General features: G+C 36.1%; 1 long non-coding RNA gene across 2 annotated transcripts; it reads left to right on the forward strand.

The window, feature by feature from the left end:
• The first annotated feature begins 7,985 nt into the window (after positions 1-7,985).
• On the forward strand, positions 7,986-19,064 carry LOC103103256 (uncharacterized). Of its 2 annotated transcripts, none has more exons than XR_457819.2 (3): positions 7,986-8,716; positions 14,833-14,949; positions 18,731-19,064. It is a non-coding gene; the product is annotated as an uncharacterized LOC103103256 (long non-coding RNA). The 2 variants fall into 2 exon arrangements; XR_008915158.1 differs by lacking the exon at positions 7,986-8,716 and adding an exon at positions 8,732-9,688.
• Positions 19,065-20,059: the final 995 nt, after the last annotated feature.

The raw sequence follows: 20,059 nt of genomic DNA on the forward strand, positions 1-20,059 counted from the left end.
ATCCTACCATCTTGATCTGATATTATTGATTTAGGAAGTTTTTGCTGAGGAAATTAACCATATTAATGAAGATTTACAATTGAGTGTAAACAAGGTAAAAGAGTTGGCACCAGAGATGATTCCTTGTACACCTGACTGTCTGGGGAACTCATGCTCCTACCACAGACCTCAAAGATAGGTAGAAAAACAGATAGAAGTAAAGTTTTCAAGTCCAATATACAACTATGCTTCTCTCTTGAGTTATAATATTTTCTTCATGTAGCTCAATTTATTCTACTGTGTATTCACTGGGGTAGACATGCTACATTTATAGACTACTTAATTGGCATTATTAATGAGTTTCTGTATACCAAAACCAAATTGTATCATGATGGCCAGCCTTCATGAAATTAGCAAGGCTAATCCTTGGACAATAGATATAGACTGGCATTTGAAACATTTCTAGGTTTCTTGAACCTAGCATTGTTCTACTGACTAGCCAGATTTTATTGATTCTACTATAACATATCTCTGATCCATCTGCTTCTTCTCTGCGTGTATATGAATATTTTCTTACTTCCTGCCTTCTTGCTCAGATTATTAACTTCAAAATGGTTTATTTTCCTCCAATCTGTGCACTTTTCAATACCTTCTCTGCATAGCAGTCAAAATTATACTCTTTAAGCAAAAGTATGTCATTTCCCCTTTCAGTAAGCACTAGTGTTCACTATTGCTTTTGAGATCTGTTTACATTTAATGGCTTTTATTAACTGGCTTCAGTCAGCCATTCCAGAGTTATTATATATCATCTTATTCCCTAACTTTAGGTTCCAAACAAAGTAGTCTTATTGTTACCTTTTACTTAGAACTTTCCCATCTTCTGTCTCCATTCTTTTGCAAAATCTACCCTCTTCATTAGAATACACACCTTCCTCCCCTCTACCTCTTGAATCCCTAGTTCCTGTTCCTTCCAGCTGCTAGTATCTCTGTCATTTAAATTACTTTTTACTCATTTTGTATATTCTTATAAGTATATATGCTATTTCTACCAATAGGATGCATGCTGTTTTAGGGAAAGAACTATTTCATTTTGTTTCTATACCCAGAATATAGTATACTTCAGAGTACTTGAAAAGGACATAATAAATACCTGATGATTGATTCAAGCACCTAGGGTCACCTTTGAGTCACAATGAGGAAACAGTAGCATTTTAGTACCTGCAGGAAGGGATTAGGGGAAAATGCTATGGATTTGGTAGAGAAGAATGCTACAAATAATAAAAAGCATTTATTTCATGGACATAAATTACCTTTGGCAATTTAAATAGTGTATCATTAAATAGTTCATTTGTTTCAGCTGACAGAAAAATTTATGTGGGAAAAGATCATAAAGGGTTTAAAATTTGAATGGCAAGAAGCAGTTCTATGATAACATTAATTAGTTGTTTATAATAATCCATGTCCACTACACAGAAAAAAGTCAACTAGGATATACATTTTTCTCAAACAATGATTTTCATAAGGTCTTAATAGAGAACTATGGAGTAAATCTAATATGGCACAAATGATTTTTGTTTGCTCTGTGTTTAAATGTGGCTCCTCCTTTCACCATTAGGCTGTGAGAAGATAAGACCTTTTAATAAAAAAGCTCCTAGAAAATTAGTCTTGATTCTCCATAGTAGATTATTTCTAAAATGCTCATCAATATAAATCTGATGTCTACTGCTGAATTGAGTTTGTCTTATATTCAAGTCACAAAACACCTTTAGAGAGAGAAACCTTGATATAGCAAGATGAAATATTCAATTAGATGTTTCCCCACTTTTTCTCTCCTTTTCCTCTCTTGGGTTTTATTTCATTCTCAATTAGATTCTGTGATTCTATAAATCTCTATCTATGCCCCCACCTCCATTCCAAGCCACTCCATTGAGATTTGAAGGAAGCCTACATTTAAGATGATCACAATTTTCTATTTTGTTCTGTATTATAATTTTCTTGACTTTCCTAATGTCTGACAATTAGTGTTACATCAAGTATAGTCTTAAATTATCTAAATAAAAAAACTCACCTATGAAAAATAGAATATAAAGTCATTGTGCTTTTCTCATATACATAAAATAATTAAGAGTTCTGCTTGAGAGTTTAGAGTTTCAGTATAGGTCTTATATTTGCAGGTAAGGCCATTCATAAAGCTTTCAGGAATAAAATAGAGCCCCTAAGATAACTTTTGACTATGTTTTCTGTGACTATTTTGTATGAACACTATACTTTAAATGAAAAAAAAATGAGACTAATTATACTTACCAAAAGGAAGCTTTCAGATCTGGAAATATTAAAGAAAAGACTTTATAATCATAGATTTAGAGCTAGAAATAATATTGGAGATAATACCATCCTTCCCTCCAAACTTTCTAGATAGGGAAACCAAAGCAAAGGGGGTTAAATTACTTTCTCAAGGTCATGAAGTTAGAGAGTAGGAAACTAATATTTGAATTCAGTTTTTATGACTCTAGATCCAACCCTTTTCCCTCTGTATTACAGTGAAAACTTGTCAGGGATGCCTGCACAGGATAAGAGGTCAGAATAAGATTGAAGAACTCATATGCCCTTTCTAGTTGGGGTGGGAATATACATACATGCATACATACATACATGTATGCATGCATGCATATATGTACACACATCATATATATATAAAAGAATCATAAATAAACATGTCTTACAGATGTACACATATATGCATATATTTGTGAATAAATAATTATTAAGCACCTAATATGTACCAATGACTGTGCTAAGCCCTGGGGATACAAAAGGAGGCCAAAGGCATTCCCTGCTCTCAAAGAGTTTACGACCTAATGTAATAGACAACATGCCAACAAATATACAAAATGTAAGCCATAAAAAGAATAAATAAGAAATAATTAAAAGAAAGCTCTGAAATGAAAAATGGTTAGGGACGGCTTCCTAAAGGAGGTGGAATTTTATATTTAGAGAGGAGGGAGAGCATTCCATGGATGGGGGAGAGTCAGAGAAAAAGCCTAGAGCTAAGGGATAGAGTATCTGGTTCATGAAACAGCCAAGAGGTCAGTGTCCCTGGATCTAAGAGTACTTGTTGGGGAATAAGGCTTAAGAAGACTAGAAAGATAAGAGCAGGTAATGTAAAAGAAGGCTTTGTAAGTCAATCAGAGCATTTTGTATTTGTTGTCTCTGGAAATAGAAGTCACTTTGGAGTTTATTGAGTAGGGACAGTGATGTGATCAGACTTATGTTTTAGGAAAATAATGTAGAATAGATTGAAAGGAGAAAAGATTGGAGTAAAGGCAGATTGGCCCATCAGCAGGCTATTTCAGTAATCAAGGCATGAAGTGATGAGAGCTTGAACTATAGTGGTGGCAGTTTTAGAAGAAAAATGGGAGGGCAGATAGGTGGCTCAGTGGCTAGAGAGCCAGGCCCAGAGATGGGATTTCCTTGGTTCAAATCTGACCTCAGATACATCCTAGCTTTGTCACCAAAGACAAGTCACTTAACCCCTTATTGCCTGCCTAGCCCTTACCATTCTTCCAAGGCAGAAGGTAAAGGTTTAAAAAAAAAAAAGAAGAAGAAAGATGGGGTATTTTTGAAAGAAGTCGAAAGGGGAAAATTGTCAGGCCTTGGCAATAACTTGGATATGGGAGATGAGAGATGGTGAGGAATTCAGGGTGATTTCAAATTTGCGAGCCTGAGAGACTAGGCATCTGCCTTGCCCTCAATAGTAATAGAGAAGGTGGGCAGTGGGAAGAGTTTGGGGGTAAGAAATGAATTCCATTTTGGACATATTGAGTTTAAGATGTCTATTGGAATCTAAACTGAGATATCTGAAAGACAGCTGGAGATGAAAGTTTGAAGCAGAAAAAGAAACCTTAAGAATCATTAGTCTAGAGAATAACTATTACCAAGTGAAATAGTATAGAGGGAGAAGATAGGACTGATGGAGTTCTGATGGAGTTGGAGTGTGTGATCTGGAGGGAGATCCAGCAAAGAAGATGGAGATGGAAAAATCATATAGATAGGAGGAAAATAAAAGAAAGTGGTGTCCTAAAAAGCTAGGGAGAAGAGAATATTAAAGAAGAGAGAATTAACAATGGTATAAAAGACTTCATGTATATATGTTTTACTCTCTTTATCACATTACTATGCTAAATTTGTAGACAAAGCTTCATATACATACATACATACATAAATACATGTATGTAGATAACATTTTTCTTATTTCAGTTAAAAACAATTTTCCACATTCTTTTTTTAATTTTTGAGTTCAAAGTTCTCTTTTATTTCCCTTCCTCCTCTCTTCCGTCCTTGAGACAGTAAAGAATTTAATATATGTACAGTCATGCAAAACCAATTTCCTTATTAGTCATGTTGTGAAAGAAAACAAAGATAAAGGAGAAAGAAAAATAAAGTTAAAAAAGGATACTGTGATCTGCATTCAGAATATCAGTTTTTTCTCTGGAGGTGTATAGCATTTTCATCATAAGTCCTTTAGAATACCTTAGATCATTATATTGCTTAGAATAAGACATTTACAGTTGATCATCATACAATATTGCAGTTATTGTATACAATGTTCTCCTAGTACTGCTCATCTCATTTTACATCAGTCCATGCAAATCTTTCCAGGTTTATCTGAAAGCACCCTTCTCATTATTTTTATAGCACAAGAATATTCCCTCACAATTTTATACCACAACTTGTAATGCTGTTCTATGATTGATGAGTATCCCCTCAATTCTCAATTCATTGCTAATACAAAAAGAAATATTATAGATATATACATATATATTTGTACACATAGATCCTTTTTTTTTTTGTTTTTCTTGGATCTTTTTGAGATACAGACCTACTAGTGGTATTGCTGATTCAAAGGATATGCATAGTTTTATAACTTTTTTTGAAAAGTTACAAGTTGCTCTCTAAAATGGTTGGATCAATTCACAACTCCAGCAATAATAGTGCATTAGTGTCCCGGTTTTCCCACATTCTCTCCAACATTTGTCAATTTTTTTTTCTGTCATATCAGCCAATCTGATAGATGTGAAGTGGTACTTCAAAGTTGTTTTAATTTGCATTTATCTTTCTGCTCAACAGTGGTTTAGAACATTTTTATGTGACTATAGATAGCTTTGATTTCTTTTTCTGAAAACTGCCTATTTATATTCCTTAACCATTTATCAATTGAGTGACATATTCTTATAAATATGACAGTTCTCTGTATTTCTGAGAAAAAGGACCTTATTAAGGAATTTTGCTGTCAAAAATTTCCCCCCAGTTTTCTGCTTTCTTTCCAATCTTGTCTAATTGGTTTTGTTTGTACAAGACCTTTTTTAATTTAATGTAATCAAAATTTTCTCTTTTGTCTCCTGTGATCCTCTCTAACTCTTGTTTGATGACCAGGATTCTCACTTCTCTATAGTTGCAGACTCTAATGTGCTAGTTTTCCTTTTCACAAAGGAACTGTGACCCAAGTCTGTGACCTAGATTACTATATGGGCAATGCAACAGTGTTCTATCCCTAAGTACAGCAAAGGGTCCCCTTGGCCAGTTGTTTAGCGCCCTTACTGTATATGAACTGAGAACTATGAAGCTACTGCAGCTGATGTATAGGCCCCTGAGGCCTTCTGGTGGCCTACAGACTATGCTTCACCTTTACCTTTGTGAGACAGATTATTTCCTGGCAAACTTTTAAGTTGTTATCAGATGGAAAAATGTTTCACTGAATCTGGTTCTGTTGCTCCTGAAATTGTTTTGAGGTTGGAGAGGATTTGGGAGAACTTAGGCAAGCTCCTGCCCTTACTATGCTATCTTAACTCAACCCTTTGCCTCTTCATTTAAAAAAAAAAATCATTTGCTAAACTCAAATAAATCTATGATCTTATAGATGTGGAAGCTCCTTCCAGCAGTGAATACTGGAAAACATCTCTATCTTTCCTTTTGTTTGGCTCCAAGCCTGCTCTACCAACAATTTGCCAGGAAGAGATTCTTGTTTCTCCTGACATCACCAGAAGATCTTGACATGTGACTAGCCTATCTTCTTTTCCTGCTGTGAAATTGGAATATGTTACCCTAAAAACTATGATTCCCAGCAAAACTATGATTCCCAGGAGCCACTCACTACCTGTCATTACATGCCGACATAGACAGGGGATAAATTGGGTGGAGTTCCAGATATAGCCTTCTTTCCTTTCTGTCAGTGGTTTTGGTAGAGTGGAGATTTTTCAGAAAGTAGATTAACTTAGTCACATGGTTCTATTTTGTCAGATAATAAACTTTATAAAAATAATACTTGAAGCATTGGACATTAATTTAACTCTTACACTGCCATACAGTTATTGACATCCTTTATTCTTCTTCCATGAGACTTCTCATTGGTCATGTATCTCAATAATTAATCTTATAATAGCAGTTAATATTTATATAATGCTTTAAGTTTTAGAAATGTTTTCTCATTTTATTTTCACAACAAATTTGATAGAGAATTGCCATCATGACCCTCCTCATAAGATGAGGAAACTAAAGCATATAGTGATTTATTGACTTGTCCAAAATCACTGAGCTAATAAGTATTTGAGGCTAGATTTGAACTTAAATCTTCCTGATTCCAGGTTTAGTGATCTATTTCTGATCTACCTATAAGAATGACAATAATAATCCATATCCATAATTTCATTTGATCCCTGTGAGTAACCTGTGAGGAACTATGCCTATACAAAGTATATAAAGTATATAAAAAGCTTGTGCGGTTACTTACAAATAATGAATCTGAGACCTCAAACTCAGGCTTTGACACTTTCTAGTTTTATCTTTATTTTTATTTCTAGTTTTACCTTTATTTATTTTAACTTTATCTTTATTTATCTTTTTTATATCTTTATTTTCCAAAAGCAAATTTACACCTAAGTTTTCCATAATTACATGATTCATGTTGTCTCCCTCCTCTCTTCTCTCCCTCCTTCACAGGTTTGACCAAACTCAGGAGTCTTGACTCCAAGTACAATGATATATCCACTATGGCACAGATTTATTCTGTATGGAAATTTCTAGTGGAGAGAACATGTCCCTGGAGAAATAGACTGTAATTTCAGAGCCTCCTATATCCCATCAATATCATCTGGCAGCATCAAAATTCTGGGCTCTCAATGCACATCAATCCTGATCCATCACTGTGCTATTCTCATTTTTGTTCTGTGGTGGTTTTGTCAAGGCCATATTTTCTCTCTGAAATGTGGCTGCAGTCCTTCAAGAGATTCACCATGCTTCAAACAAGTACACAAAGCTCTTGTTAGTGCCAGAACAGAGAACATCACTTCTTACAAATACTTCTTCCCTTTCTCCAACATAGTAAACATAAAGCAACATCCTTTGACAGAAACCAAATATGTCTGTTCTTTATGCTGTCTCACAGTTAAGAGACAGAATTCAAACCTCAGCTTATAATGACAAGGTATCTAAAAGGGTGGATCAATTTTGATGTGCTAGTATTTGTTTACCGAGCTGTCAGGATTAGCATTAGTCCATTGTGACTTGAAAAGTACATGGGAGGAAGCTAGTCTAACTCTGTAATCAGTGAGCCTGAGGGAGAGAAAGGGGAAAGGACAGTACTTAGAATATGGAGCTCTGCATCTGAAAAGGAGAAATAGAGGGAGAAATGTTCCGCATGGCTCTCAGCAATTCATGATGTTCCATAGAAGCTCAAGGCAAGAGAAAAAAAAAATCTTTGTAGTAGGAAGTAATTTAGTTTGCCTCTCTCCCCTTTATGTGAAAAAATGAAGAATATAACCCTTAGGAGACAGGGAAGTAAGAGCATCAATTAATATTGATATTTATTGAAGTTTATTCATTTTAGTTGTATTGATTTAGAATCTTGAACCCTAGAGACTACATTTCCCACAATGCTTTTTCCCTTTTCCTGTTTGTGCAGTTCCTTATATGGATTGAGGTTTTGGAGTTTCCATTTCCTCCCATACACTCTCTTTTTTGGCTTGTACCAGTGTGAAGGAGGGAGTGTTTATTTTTTTTTTAATCCTTGCTCTGTTTTTTTTTTAACTTCTCTCTGCTCTAAGGGGATTTTAATAAATAGTATTAAAATAATACTTGGAGTATTGAATATTAATTTTAATCTTTACAATTTTGGCAATTCTAAGAAGGGTCTTTAGAACTCGGAGCTTTTTTTTTTTTTTGTAAAAAGCCAGCAGTTTCTGCCTTGGCTGCACTACCAGAGTGCAGCTTCTTCCAGCAGCTGTTAGAAATCAGCATTAAAGCACCAGCTTGCCTTTCCAAACCCTGGCTCCAGCCATCCAGCTGCATCTGGTTCCTCTAGCTCTCCTTCCACCTTCCAAGCCTCCAATAGCTGTGAGTATTTTCCATCCCGGAGCCTGCTGGTCACTCTCCTATTGGCCCAGCTGCCTTAATTTGGGGGATTTGGTAGAGAAGCCACTCCCCACCCATGGCCTGGAGAGCAGTCTGATCAGCCTAATCTGCCATTCCTGCCTGCAGCTTGGCCAAACCCTGGCTAAACTGCAAGCTCACTCCTCCCCCACTGCCTCAAACTGCTATCAGCCTTAGCACCACAGGCCCACCCTGGTGCTGCTATTGCCTCCTGTGGCTGCTGAAGCCTAGTCACACCTGGCTTGACTGCTCCTGCAGCTACCACACCCCCAAGCTTTCTGTGGCTTCTGCTAACCTGCTCCTGTTTTAGCTGGTGAGTATAAGCTTCTCTTTTCCCCAATCCAGTGCAGGAGGGAAGTCCCTTTTCCCAAATGGACACCTGGCTGCCTATTAGCCTCTACAAGGCTTTTTGCCTTGACAGGGAGGGTCCTAGCCCTCTTTCAACAACCCCAGCCCCCTCCTTGCTTTACCAAACCTGCCTTATTCCATCTCTCTCAAACCCTGTCCAGTTTTGTAGTCATAATCCTCCATTTTGGTTTCTGGCAGTCCCTAACCACACCCCTTACCCTGAAACCCACCCCTAACCATGCCCCTAACACCTCCAAGTTGTAGTGCTGCCTCTTGGCCACTAGAGGTCAATATTGAGTGATGATTTTTTCCTCCTTTTTTTTCTCTTTTCTTCTTTTTTTCTTCCTCTTTTATCCCCCCCCCCCCTTTCCTACTCAGCTAAAGTGGTTGTTTGTTGCCATTAGAGGTCAGCAACAAATAAATAATTAAATAATTTCCCCCTTCTTTTTCAATGAATAAGAATGCAATAAAATCATAACAATAAAATAAAATGAGCTAAATACCCTCACCTTACTCTGTTCCCATCCCTTATAATAATAATAATTAAAAAATAAATCAATAAAAATATACATTTTTTTCTTTTTTGATAAAAATGCTAATCAGAATAAATGCTACCATGCATGAAATTTGTCTGCTTTTTTGTGTAATTAGAGGCAATGTAACATTCCGAATTCCCTCCTTCTTCTTGTACTCCTGGGAAACTTTATTTTTCTGATGCTCAATATTAAGACAAAAAATGTTACTATATGAGAGATTAAAGCAGAAATGCAGGCCAACAGGAAAATTCAATCAAAAAATTTCAAACACTTACATGATCTAAGGAAAAGATCTCATCCAAAAGAAGTCTGAATTTTGCAAGCCTTTTCCTGAACTACAAATAGAAGACAATCCTATTTCTTTCAAAATGGAGATGAAACACCCCTCTTGTATACATCAGGTACAGACCCTTCTCTCTCTCACTTTGCAACATCTCTCTCATGCTCTGCGACTGCTGGCTGATCTTACCTCCCCTGATCCTTCTTCTTGTCCCCCACCCTCTCCTGTGCCTTCTCCCACCCCACAACCAGCCCCATCCCCAAAGAAATCTCATCCTGCTACAGTACCTGTTCCTATCCATGTTTCCTTGGTATCCCTACAGTCAACTTCTGAAGGACCAGAGCCATCGAATGATTCCTGTAAATTCTTTTTCCCCTTAAAGGAAGTGCTCAAAATAGGACACCATGGGGATGTGGTGACCCTAAGACACCATATACCTTTCACTCCACAAGAAATTAGAGAACTTAAATGCACTTTACCTTATTTTGAATGCAAACCTCTCATGGTAACCAAGAAAATGACTGGTTTATTTTTTATCAATATGACACTTCTCCTATAAAGATGTTGAGAATTTGCTCAATGTTTTTCTAACAGAATGTGAGAAAAATAAGGTCATCTCTCATGTTAACAAGGTCCAGGGGCATGGTGTAGCACATTGGCCAGCGCAGGATCATGCATGGAATTATAAGAGTCCCAAGGATGGTTTTAATTAAATCGTTGTGGGGAGGCCATTATAACAGCTGTGTGAGAATGCACCAAGGATATGGAATTTGTTTTATAGTGTCCTGTCGCCTTGTAAGGTCACTTAATTCTAGTTGTTGTATTCTGGTTCTTAAAGACTGGATTTCATCCCTGGCTTTTTGGTCATCCTTCTCCTTCTGGTCTGATTTTCTTTGAATTCATCTTTCATCCTCTTTACCTAATCTTTCATCTCCTTTGCCTCATTTTCAAGCTGGTTGATTTTGGCTTTCAAAACACCATTTTCTCATTTTAGTTCAAGTGCCTCTGTTTCCAGATGACTTATCTTAGTTTTTAAATTCTTTTCCCAATTGTCTGCAGCCCCTCTTAATTGTGTTTTGAATTGAATTTTGAGTTCTTCCAAAGCATGTATCCAATTCACCAGGATTTCTGATTTATTACTTGCTTCCTCCTGTGTATTGTTTGTTCTTGGTTCATTCCCTGGGCAGAAGCTGTCTGTTGAAATTTCTTTCTTCTTTTTTGCTTGTTTGCTCATATTTACCCCCTTCTTTGCTCCCTGTATTTGTCTGTGCTCTTGCTCCTCTCATTTTTTTTTTTTGCTTTTGGGGCTTTCTGTCAGTCTCCTCTCTTGGAGCTTTGTCAGATCTCTCAGTGTAGTCTCTGGGGGAGGAGTGTTGGAGTTTGAGCTTCCCTGTCCTCTGAGGCTTTTGATTGGATTAAAGTCCAGCAGTCAGTGAGGGAGGGGTATTGGAACTTGGGCTTCCCTGACCTCTGAAGACTTGATAGGATTAAGTTCAGTTGGGTTGAGCTGAATGTGCCCTGAGGCTAAAACCTCCTGGAAGGCTGGAGCAATATGGAGAGTGTCAGCCCTTCTGACCAGGTTGCCAGCTCTTTTCTCCCTCTCCAGCTGCTTCCCCACCACCTTTGTTCAACATTCTGAAACTGGCACAGCCCTGCCCATAGGGTACACACTCTAGACCAGTGCCTTTGCCCACCCAGAGGTTCCTGCTGCCACTGGAGGCTTAGCGCTCTGGGTGGGTGGGTGGGGAAGGGGTCTTGGCTTCCCTGAGCTCTGAAGACTTTTGTTGGGATTAAGTTCAGCTGGGTTGGGCTGGATGTGCTCTGAGGCCAAAACCTCCTGGAAGGCTGGAGCAATATGGAGGGTCTCAGACATCCTATCCAGTCTGCCAGCTCTTCGCTCCCATTCCAGCTGCTTCCCTGCTGCCTGTGTTTGACACTCTGAACCTGGCATAGCCCTGCCTACAAGGTACACCCTCTAGACCAGTGCCTTTGCCTGCCCAGATGTTCCCACTGCTGCTGGAGGCTTAGCACTCTTAGGTGTGGGTGGGGGGTCCTAGGACCTTCCCTCTGCCTTCCCCCTAAGCCTGAGTGTTCTTGGATTCTGGCTTTTAGGGGGTGTACCTTTTGAATTGAGTCCAACAGGATGGTTCCCCGACTCTGTCTTCTTGTTAGGTTAGATTTTCAGTCCCCTAGGAGCATTTAATTTGTGATCAGTAAGGAAGGGTTTTCAGAGATCTGAACTATTGCTGCTCCTAAGTCACCATCTTGACTCCACCTCCAATCCTGTTCACACAATTCTTAAATGCAGATACAGATGCCATAATATTAAATACAGTCATTTAATTCAGTATATGGATGATTTGCTCTTGGATTCACCAAATTCTGAAGCATGCCAAGAGGATAGCAAGCACCTCCTTTTAGAGCTATATAAGAGATGCCACAAGGTCTCCAAAGACAAAGTTAAGTGGTGTCTCCCCAAGGTACAATATTTAGGTTTTAGTTTGACTGCTCCTGTTTAATTTCTCCCAAGCATATTGAAAATATCCAAAAGTTAAGCACTCCTACCATTAAAAAGGAATTGAGGGCAATTCTTGGAGCATTTCCTACTGCTCATGACATAGTGGCTTTTGTTGCTAAAGTCCTTTTGAAAGAAATTATTCCTTCTTTTGGCCTGCCAGCACCTATTGATTCAGAAAAAAGGTCTTATCTCAAATTCATTCATGTTTGGAGATAACACCTAAATTTTATACACCATATCATCCTCAGAGATCCTGCCAAGTTGAACAAATAAAGAACTTAGAACTCTGATTGGCAAATTGTGCACAGAGACACATTTAAAGTAGCCTGAAATTCTACCTCTGGCCCTATTTTATCTCAGAAAAAGACCCAGAGGTGATTTACACATTTCACCATTTGAAATGCTATTTGGACATCCACCTATTCAGGCACAACCATTTACCCCTGCCTATATCTCATTTTTAGGAGGTCATATAACTATTGCTACATATATCAATTACAAACAAAATTGTGAGAACTCCATGACTCTGGAGCTGCTGTTCAAGCAGGCCCCATAGATTTCTTGCTTCATGATTTAAACACAAGTGATAGTGTGTACATAAAGAATTTCAAACATACTAGGTCAACTGAACTTGCTTATGATGGACCATTCCAGGTCCTACTAACTACAACAACACCCATAAAAATTGGAGAGAGGGACTCATGGATTCATTGTAGCCATGTAAAATGAGTACCTTCTGTTGATGCTGATTAATTGCTCACACTGATTGTATCTTGACTATTGATTGTAATTAGACTTCTTTATTGCTGAATCTGTACTATTTTGTTGTACATCATTTGGTTGATCCTTGTATTTGCACAAATTGCCTTGTAGGGCAATACATATACTACCTCATAGAAGAAAATCTGTATTAGTGACCTATATTGATCTAATGTGCATTTTGTAACATTTTTACACCTTCACTATTTTTTTGTATTTTCTTGAATGTATTATTGCTTTATCTACCTCATTTGCACTCACATTGTGTTAATCTACTTTATTTGTACTCGCACTGAGGATCATGGTAAGTCAAAGAAGAAATGAATTGTATTTTTTGAAAACTAGCCACTATATTTTACCTCTATAATTGTGAAATATACACAATTTTAACATTTTGTTTACTTCCTATATCTCATACAGTATTTGATTTCCCCCCTTTCTTTTCTCATTTTTTGCCTTTGAAACATGTCACTAGTATTAAAAAGAATTTTTAAAAAGAATTTTTACTTTTTACAATAGAATAAACTAAGATGTCTGTTTACCTAGCATATAAAAACATACTGAAAAATTTTGGACTTTGGCAACCTGCCACTAGTTATTTAAATATTTTGAGACTTTTGCTCAATGACTATGACTAATCAAAGGAAAACAGATCACAAAGGAGCACAGAACTTGATTTGCAAAGTGCCAAATGAGCACAAAAAGTAAAAGAAACCAAACCAATCCTACAGGGATTGATGACATTCTGCACAAAAAGCACAATGACTTGATCATGTGTGAGACTCGAGGTTGCGACTGTTTAACATGTGTTAAATTCAGGACTTCCTTGTATCACACTCTATTAAGCATATAACATAGATAGCTCTGCCTCCATTACTCCAAAAAAGAGAAGAAAAGGGTTGAATCAGGGAATTTGTCTAGAGATCTAGTCACTTTTTATATTTTCTCTCATGATGTGACAACTTACTGTAGTTAAGAATGCTAAATTGTGTTAGTGACTGATTGTTTTTTTATGCTTATGAGATGTAGATTGCTACAATAACCTGGTATGAGCTGTGATATTTTTTTTTCTTTCTTTTTCTTTTTCCCAGATTTTTTTCTTCCAAGTTTTCTTTTTATATTTTATATCTGACTCAGAGGTTATTTTTTAAAATTTCTTTGACTTCTTTGATGTTTTTGATGCTTGATTCATATGCCTTATGACTCGACCGTGTATCCCTGTGTAATTCATACATGTATTCCTGTATCCTCCTGGGGGTGGGGATGTCTTATTGTTTTCCTCAGGGGAGACTATGTTATTGTTGTGAACTTTGACATGAATTTAAGCCTAATTTAGAATAAGGGACTACCTCCCAGAATCTAGAAGGTTCTGTGAAGATGCCTGCAGAGACCACATGCTGCACCAGAAGATCCAGATTGAACTTTGATACATGGTGAATTTGAACTTTGGGAGGGTTGTAATGCTTTTGTTTTGAATATACACTCATGCCAAAGGAGACTGCCCCCTAATTGGCAGTCATCTATTGTCAGTGCATCTATCATTGCTTTTGTCCCTTTTCCTTTTTATTTTCCTCTTATCCCCAAATTATTGTAATTTCCCTTTAAAAATGGTAATATTTGTTTATACCTCTAGTTCAAGTTATAAGTTAGTTATATTTTCATGATCCATTGGGGAGACTAGTCTCCCAAAGGATCATAGGGGGATCTATTGATTTAGAATCTCGAACCCTAGAGACTACATTTCCCACAGTCCTCTTAACCTTTTTCTGTTTGTACATCTCCTTATGTGGATTGAGGTTTTGGAGTTTCCTTTTCCACCCACGAGCTCTCTCTGGCTTGTACCATTGTGAAGGAGGGAGCGTTTTTTTTAATTTTTTTATCCTTGCTCTGTTTTTTTTTTTAAATTTCTCTCTGCTCTAAGGGGATTTTAATAAATAGTATTAAAATAATACTTGGAGTGTTGAATATTAATTTTAATCTTTACTTAGTCCATAGCTCAAAATCCTTCAGAGGCAAACAAGAACAGAGGATCAAGAGAACACCCTGGGTGAAGAGACAATAATGGTCTTCATCAGAGTCTCCAATAAAGGAAGAAGAAATTTAGGGTGAGGTCAAGAGAATTTGAATATGGGACTTGAGGGAATTAGTAGAAAATGGTTCTTATTTTCTTGGTAAATTGTGAATCAGTAGAATGAATGAGAGAAATATGGTACATCTGGTTTGAAGAAAGAAAATAAAACAAAGTTTAGTATAGAACTGTGTGGAGTGAAATAGGATCAATTAGAGAAGAGTAAAATTATTGGCTTGTGGCAGTATAGGCCCAGTTCAGATTGGATTATATCAATTATTTCTATTTATCCTTCTGTGGTAATAAGGACAATAGGTTATAATGGATATTGGATGGATTTAGGGTTCAAAAGAAAAATTTGAATCTCACTTCTGATAATTTCTACCTTTGTGGTCTTAGAAAAGTTATTTGATCTGTCTGAACTTCAAATTATTCATCTATGAAATGAGATAGTTCAACTAGATGATTTGGGAAATGATGTTTAGCCCTAAATTCTTTATTTTATGCCAGTTTAAGGCTAAAAAATGACAGCAGAATCCATTTTTTTACTTTTATCTATTTCCCATATGTTAGTGAATACCTTTATATAATTGGAGCTATTACAGTTGCACACAATATTTTCCCATCGTGATCTTGGCTTTTATTCCAATAGTAAATGATTTGACTTGAAATAGACAGGTGAGGGACAACTTGCTGGCTCAGAGCCTAGAGAGCTAGTCCTGGAAACTGGAGGTCCTGGGTTCAAATCTGAACTCAGACACTTCCTATCTGTATGACCCTGGGCAAGTCACTTAACCCCACCTGGCTAGCTCTTCCCTCTCTTCTTTTTGTCCTAGAATCAATATTTAGTGTTGGTTCTAATACAGAAGGTAAGGGTTAAACAAATTACTACCCATATCAGTAAATAGATGTTTGTTGTCTGTTGATATAGCCAACTTCAGATTTTATGGTCGTATTTTGTGTTTGACTAACGTCATAACAGTAGGTTATTAAGTCAATAAAAATTCATTAAGCATCTTTTACATTCTAGATACTGTGCCAAGCACTGACTCTTCTTTTAAAAAATCATGGTATATAGGTTTCTGAGTCAACTACTAACCTCTTTTTCTTATTCACAATTCATATTTTCCATCCTATTGTAGTGTATATATGATTCCTCCTAAAGAGAAAGAAAGGTATAGTAGATAAAGAACTGACTTTGAGGCCAAGAGGACTCAAGTTCAAGTTCAAGTTCAAAGCTGCTTCCATGGGGAAATCACTTAAACTCTCACTATTATTACTGTCAAACTCAAATAGAAATGGATCCCGTAGGGCCACAAATTGGCTTAGAAAACCAAAAATTATTGTGATCTGTGTACTTTTATATTTTTATTTATTTTGCTCAATATTTCCCAATTACATTTTAATCTGCTTTCGTACTCTGGAGTTTTCCTGACTCTTGTGCCCTGCTCTCCAGTGAGTTTAAAAATTTCTCCCTACACAACACTGTTTTCTCTCACACACACATTATATATACATGTTTATTAATTCATCTACTTATTTATTTGTTTCTTTATAGACAATTCTGTAAGATTTTAATTTTTTATAGAGAAGATATAACATTGCACTAATAGAAGTCTTTGCCTCATCTGGGGGTTCCCCCTACAGTTCTTTACCTATCCTATCTCCATCTTCTATTGACTGTCTGTAGAACTCATCAGCTGCTTCATAGAATTTCTTTACCTCCTCATCTATTGTAACAGATGTTGCATGAGTTTCAATGCTTACCTATTATTTTTTCTTTTAATTTTAGACTCTGACATGAGTAGAAATCAGAACAGCTGGATTAGTAAGATTGTAGTTGTACAAAATTGAGCAGATTTGCTAAACATTAGTTGGATTTTAGTTTATTTATATTATTGTCTTGACATTGTAAGTCCTGCTTCTAGATTGTGAGCTACAAATGGATTCCAAAAATGATACCTCCCTATAGTTTCAGTGTGCTAAAACAAATATTTAAGAATGGCTTAATTCTTTAGGATTTTACTGGCTGTAAGACCATCTCTCTCTAGGGAACAAAAATTCCTTATCTGCTTCACAATAGCCTGCAATATGTATCATGGGATATTTGGAAACAAATTATATTTGCTTTTTTAATATATACATCCACTGTGGCAGCAAAGGCAGCTTAATTTGCATCTTTGGATGAAACTTTAATTTTTTTTTCCTGTGGTAAAGAAACAGCTGCTGCCTTGTCCACTGAATGGAAGAAAATATTTCATTTCTATATTCAGGAAACATCTTTAAAAATAAATCTTTCTGGGTCTTAATTTTCAACCTGGAGTAATCATCATCATCATCATCATCATCACCACCATCGTAATGCAGTACTAAGAAGATTCATTACTATTATTGCATGTGATTATTAGTCTTATTATTATCTTCATGGGAAAAAGTTTAAGTACCTATTAGCTCAACTATGCTTTCATTAATGTGCTGTTGGCATTGTCACAGTAAATTCTGATTATAAAACCTAAGTGATTGGATTCTAGTCAGTGTATCTATTCATTTAGATCTCCTTATTGGGACATGGATCCAGAGGTGTAATTTATCTCAGAGCTCCTAATTCAATACCTTAATTTTACAACTCAGGAAATTGAGGACTAGAGTGTTTTAAGTGAATTGTTAGATTAGATTAGACATATGTTGAATTTTAGAGGAATAATTTGAACCTGTGATGTTCAGATTCAGGTGGCATAATGCTTTTCATCCAAAAAGATACCTTCATTTTTCCCCCTCAGGGACTTTAGGGATTTCTTCATGAGGTATTTCTTCATATTGGGAAGCTAAATGACCCTGTGAAATTCACTTAACCTGAGGGACATTTATTTAGTGTCTACTTTGTCAAGAACTGTGCTAAACACTTTATTTGATCTTCACAACCATTCTCAAGGTTAAGTGCTAACATTAACTAACTCTATGTTAAAGTTGAGGATACCGAGATAAACAGTGGTTAAATATCTTGCCCAGAACCCCAAAGCTAGCATGTATCTGACAAGATTTGAACTCAGATCTTTTAAGTCTAAGGCCAGCTTTCTATCCACTGTGTCATCATAGACCTTTGAAATCACAGGTCCAAACCTCCCTTAACTTAAAAAAAAAATAGTGGAATATTAAATGACGGGGTGTTACAAACTTGTTTCACATTGTAACTACAAAGATCAAAACTACATAGCTTTTGACTCTATATTCTAGCTTGCTAATGTCACTGTCCATGCTATCACTATAAAGATACTACTACTTCTAAAGTCTAATGATTCCTTTTACAAAATCAACTCTGGATTGTTAACTATTCTGACCCTCAGAAACTCACTTTCATTTGTTTTACTTTGATCTTTTCCATTCATTTACAAATGTTGTTGCAGCTATTCTTTGAGGTATAACTCTTCTAATATCCTTTGGCCAGAAGCAATGAAATTTTGACCTGACTCATTGCTGCTGAATAGATAATTAAAATATGAAACAAGTGTCTCACAGCTCCATATAGTTGAACTCATGGTAATTGGGTCAAATTTGGGGGAATATTTTGAATGCCAAGATGTTAATTTTATCAAACTCATTTTACCTTTTCTAAAAATCAAACTGTTTTTTGTAGACACTCTCCTTGCCTGATATACACTATACTTCTTTGTATCTCCTCACAGTACTTTTCTTTTTGTGCAAGAATTTTATTCCAACTTTGATCTGATCTACATTTATTTTATATTGTATTATAATCTGTCTGTCTTTACACATACATACATAAGTACATATTTTTTCTTTCTTTATGTTCCCTAAAGGTGATGATTTTGCTTTGACAAAGGAGCAAGGTGGCACAGAGAGAGATAGTTGCATATGGAATCATAAAGACAAGTTTCATTTGGGCTCCAGACATTCATTAGTTGTGTGACACTGGAAGAACTACTAAAATACTCAGCTTCAGTTTTGTCATCTGGAAAATAGGGATAATGTTCACAGTTACCTTACAGAGTTGTTATGAGGATCAAATGAGATAAAAGGCAAATCACTTTGCAAGCATTAAAACTCAATATAAATGATATTATTTATATAAATGTTGCATCTCTTTCAATATTTTACACCATGCACAATAAACTTATTAAATATTTGTCAAATGATGAAAGGTGTTTTTGGTTTCTTTTGCTCAACATAGAAACAAACTCCTTTCTGTTCTTTTGGGAGCTTTATTTTACAGACCTTTTGTCCTTTTGTTAGACTTCATTCATATCATTTTTCATTGACTCTAGCTCTTTTTATAGAAATGCTCATCTTTGTGTTTCTATCCTAGCATTTCTCAAATATTTCCATGCTTTTTCTATTCTCTATCTTATAGTGATACTGTGTCCAAGATGGTATTATATTTCAGTAAATTGGAGCAACACTAACAGATGAAATAGTATATTGAGTTTTTTTAGTCTATATCACTTAATTATGTTTTGCATATTGTCTGTGTTTGAACATTTTGTGACTTTATCTCTTTCCGCTATATGCCTTACATGCAGTTTATGATGTAGAACATGTGAGTTCTATTTTCTTTGATATTTTCACTCTTTTTACATTAAAGCAAACTGGAATAAAAGGGAGGAGGAATATAAAGAACTATGTATATAAGATGCAGCTATAGGATGAGCTAAAATATAAAGAAAAAGTTTCTGTGGAGGAGCAAAATCAGAATAAGAATAAAATACAAGTCTGATGAAAACAAAAAGAAATAAAGCAGAACACTAACTGCTATTCTTTCCTTTGTAACTGTACAAAGGCTTCTACATGCAGACATAGCCCCTGATTATAATTAGTTGAAGACTTTATTCCATCTTTTAAATGCAAATTAATGGTTTCTATAACAAAAAAAGTCCTTGACACCTCTTGAAGAAGGATTCAAGTAAAATGAATAATCAGTCAAGATGAGCAGCTAAAAGTTATCAAGAAAATAGAGAACCTGCTCTCCAATAAAGCGGGCTAGCACTGTTGAAAGATAACACTAATTTCAAAAGAGCTATTTCATTATGAGGAGGTAAAATAATAATATCTAATCATTGTCAAGTGAAATGGGATGCCTAGGTGAGCATGGCCAGAGTTTTGGTTCCAGGGTGTTCTCTGCACATGACTTC

The sequence above is a fragment of the Monodelphis domestica genome, chromosome 1 (genome assembly GCF_027887165.1).
Source record: "Monodelphis domestica isolate mMonDom1 chromosome 1, mMonDom1.pri, whole genome shotgun sequence".
Taxonomy (NCBI): Eukaryota; Metazoa; Chordata; class Mammalia; order Didelphimorphia; family Didelphidae; genus Monodelphis; species Monodelphis domestica.